This window comes from Trematomus bernacchii, unplaced genomic scaffold (assembly GCF_902827165.1).
Source record: "Trematomus bernacchii unplaced genomic scaffold, fTreBer1.1, whole genome shotgun sequence".
Classification (NCBI taxonomy): Eukaryota; Metazoa; Chordata; class Actinopteri; order Perciformes; family Nototheniidae; genus Trematomus; species Trematomus bernacchii.
The window spans coordinates 543,328-547,500 of NW_022987589.1; the positions used below are offsets into that span (position 1 = coordinate 543,328).

Sequence of the window (4,173 nt, forward strand, 5' to 3'; positions counted from 1 at the left end):
CATGTGTCCCCTCTTCTTCATGTCTCTTCTTCATCAACATGTGTCCCCTCTTCTTCATGTCTCTTCTACATCAACATGTGTCCCCTCTTTTTCATGTCTCTTCTACATCAACATGTGTCCCCTCTTCTTCATGTCTCTTCTTCATCAACATGTGTCCCCTCTTCTTCATGTCTCTTCTACATCAACATGTGTCCCCTCTTCTTCATGTCTCTTCTACATCAACATGTGTCCCCTCTTCTTCATGTCTCTTCTTCATCAACATGTGTCCCCTCTTCTTCATGTCTCTTCTACATCAACATGTGTCCCCTCTTCTTCATGTCTCTTCTACATCAACATGTGTCCCCTCTTCTTCATGTCTCTTCTACATCAACATGTGTCCCCTCTTCTTCATGTCTCTTCTACATCAACATGTGTCCCCTCTTCTTCATGTCTCTTCTTCATCAACATGTGTCCCCTCTGTGGAAAGAGATTCTGAAAGTTTCAGGAACAAAGATTCTCTCTCTTTTTGTCCTGATCCATTTTTATAAAAACCTGTCTGAAAATGAGCTGATCAGATTTTGGCCACTTTATGTCATAACGATGTTTTGTCTTGTGTAACCATTAGCCAATCAGCATCCAAGGTAACCCCCCCCCCCCCCCACCTTATCACCTGAATTTCCTCCTAGAGCACCATTGTGTTCTTTTTAACCAAATGTCTCTCAGAGGGGCGTGGGGAGGGGCTCCTTATTTTCATCTAAAGTAACAGACAGAGAATCAGCACTTTGGAAACAGGGCTGAAACAGAGGGGATTATGGGTAATGCTGCAATGATCTGTTTGGTGTTTGGAGCCAAACACTTCAGAGACATGTTTTGTATATATCTGAGACCTATAATATATTGATGAAAAACAGTATAATGTGGGACCTTTAAAACTATATCTCCTATTCTTGCATGATCTTTTCTCCTGCTCATTATCTCATTCCCAACTGACCCAATGCTTCTTGGTATCCCCACTGTCTGCCTCTCTCCTGCAGCTCCCAGGCTCACAGACAGAGGGCGACAGAGGCCATGGTGCATGGAGAGAGGGTGAGTCATACAGTGAGACCGTCACGTACAGACAACAGAACCAGGCCCGGTCTGACTCCATCACAGGTCTTTATTTGCACCAGAGCTAGGCTTCCTCGAGGCTTCCTCACTCTTGTTTGAGGTTTTAAATGAAGTTATTGTAACGTTTTCATTCCTGCCGCGAATTATTTTGTGCGTGCTGATACTGGGCTGATATACTTCCTGGTTTATCGACTCTGCAATCCCTTCTATCCGCCCATTACATGTAATCTTGCTGTGTTATTATGGCTGTATTATCAGTATGTGCACGTGCAGCTATACTCTACTCATGTCTCTCTCTCTCTCTCTGTGTGTGTGTGTGTGTGTGGTGCTGAAACACAATCAGGTCGCTGTCCGTGGTGCTGATCAGACAACAAGAGATGTGATTTATTTGTTCCCTTTAATTTATATTTAGTTATAAGATTAAAAGCCCTATAGCTCACTTCATATAACCTTTCTTATATAACTGATTGCAATGCATCTAATTTGGTATTTCGACTTTCCTTAGACACCTCTGCTTGATTGATGCAGTTATATTTCTGATTTGATTTATGTATTATTTGTTATTTTTAAACCCGAAGGCCTACTTGAGGTCTGTTTGCCTATATTGCCTATAGGGTATTCATGGTAGAAACAAAAATGTAAGATTGTTAGTCAAATGCCTGAATCTAACTTGTACATTTAACTTGTTTATTTTGCATGTCACATTTGCAAATCTGCCTTAGCCTGGTTATATCTCATAGGTACTTGGCTGTGGCTAAAACGTCGACATTTGGAAATGAAATGGATTGACTGTGCTGTGTATGTCATCCATTGGGCTGCTTCAATGTGATTTGTTTTCCTGGGGGACCATCATTTTTTACTTCCAGGTTTATGTTATATTTCACAAAAGATTGAGGCTCGTCATAATCATTATTAGGATTATGGGGGGGGGGGCTTGTGCAGGCTCTTAAATATGAATGAATTTCTTTGATTATTTTTAACGTTGGTATAATTCAAACATTCCCACAGTTGCACTTACGTATTTGTTATTTCTAAATAGGAGGAAGTCTGTTTTAAATATGTTTTTTTGCTGGCATCCAACCAGTAGGAAGTGTATAAACTGAAAGAAAATCCAGTGTGGACAGAAAAGGGAGAGGGCATAGCACCTCCCACGTCCTATATGCGAGAGATCGAGAGAGAGGCAGAGAGAGAGAGAGAGTCTGCTGTGGTGGTGTTTGGAAATCGGACGACATGAGCTCTACATGAACCGTGTAAAATGCTTTAAGACGCTTTCGGCGTTTGTCTTACATCCGTCTGAACCGAGGACGAGCCTGAAGCGGAGCTCTACTTCACGACCAGGTATGGAGAGATGCTGCTCGGCACCACATCCCTACATGGAGGGTAGATGTTGGTATTCAGTGGCGTAACCGCGGTCCTTCTGCTGGCTGCTGGGCGCACACGATCCCTGCTGCTCCATCCGGGGACAGAACATTTCATTTCCATTATGCATCAGATTGATTTAAACGCATGCACACCGGCTGCTAACACGCAACACATTTGGTGTTTGATAACCTCTATCGTGTGCATTGTATGTAGCCTTATGCCCGCACAGCCATATTGGCAGTCAGCAGGAAAGAGAGGGGGTGAGATGTGAGGGTGTTGTTGGGATTATTGCTTTGAAGAGTAAAGGGAGGGGAGGGGGAGGGGGGGGCTTTCGCTGCGACTGCGAAATGATGGCACCGTTGCGAGATGGCGATCCTCTGGTATTTATGAATGAACCCAGTATGGTGGTCTGTAATGGCGTTGCGGAACCAATCTGGTCCTCCGACGCCAAGCCCTCTCCTCCTCGCTGCCACCCCTTATAATGCACGTCAACATTAGACTATACAGTAATAATAATGACGCCAGCGTGACGCAGAAAGCCCGGTTTCTGTGGCAAATGTCAGGCTAATCCTCCATCTGTGTTTCTCCTCCATGCCTGACGTGCTGTTTTATGCGCATCTCATGGAGAGCAGAGCCGTCATGACATGGAAAAGGAGTTGTGCATCATTCAGGCCTTGTGTGTGTGTGTGTGTGTGTGTGGTGTGTGTGTGTGGTGTGTGTGTGTGGTGTGTGTGTGGTGTGTGTGTGTGTGTGTGTGTGTGTGTGTGTGTGTGTGTGTGTGTGTGTGTGTGTGGTGTGTGTGTGTGTGTGTGTGTGTGTGTGTTAAAGCATGCATGTGTTGGTCGAGGTTGATAAGTGGTAGTGTGTGTGTGTGTGGGGGGGGGGGGGTGTCAGTGTCCTGCCAGCCTGTCGATTTGTTTGTCTGTCTTGAATGGCTACTGTTTGGTTGCGTAAGAACACTTCTGCTGCTCAGGCCTAACACAGAAATGACTCAATACTAGGGCAAACATCCTGATGATGTTGGAGATGAGTGGGTGAAGATTATTCTAGTGTTGTGTTTATTTATTTATGTTTCATTTCCAAGCTCTGGCTCCTTAAACCACACACAAAGCTGTGGGAGATAACCGTGGTCGATGTAGCTAGATGTTGGACTCGGTTATGGACGTCACTCATGGTTTGCTCAAGACAGGAGATAAATGCAAAAGCAAACCCCCCCCCCCCCCCCCCCCCCCCAATTCTGTGATTTACATGATAAGGCCCACCAAGAGATGGGGATGTGAGAGACTGGATTCAGAGAGTTTTTGTGGCTTCAGAGTATTAAAAAACGTTATTTATTGGTATGGTTTGGGTGTAGTTTCTGAGACAATTATTACGTTTTTAAAATGTCTACAAACTTAATGAATTAACCCTTCATGCATACACTATATGAGAGGTTTTCCCTTGAGTGAAAATCCATCCAACATACTTTCAGCAACTGTTAAGCCATTGTCTTTATTTTCTATTATGTAAAGTAACAATTTGGTTTATTCTACTGTATAGCACTCATTGAGAACAACAATTAAAACCTGCTGTATAAGAACCAAAGACACAATTATAAAACACCAACATCAAAGGAAAAGAAGAACAATTTAGTCTCAAAAAGCAAATGAGGAAAATATCAGATGACAGAAAATGGAAACAAATTCTAATTATGTAACATTATGTAATATCTTTCTTAACAATATG

The 4,173-nt window shown here is 43.3% G+C and overlaps 1 protein-coding gene across 1 annotated transcript in view; it reads left to right on the forward strand.

Annotated features, from left to right (window-relative positions):
* Positions 1-2,216: 2,216 nt before the first annotated feature.
* The window catches only part of diras1b (DIRAS family, GTP-binding RAS-like 1b), a 20,667-nt gene continuing 18,710 nt past the window's right edge, over positions 2,217-4,173 (forward strand). The window contains exon 1 of the mRNA XM_034129052.1: positions 2,217-2,424. The gene's annotated coding sequence lies outside the window, so the exon portion shown is untranslated. The remainder of the gene's footprint in view (positions 2,425-4,173) is intronic.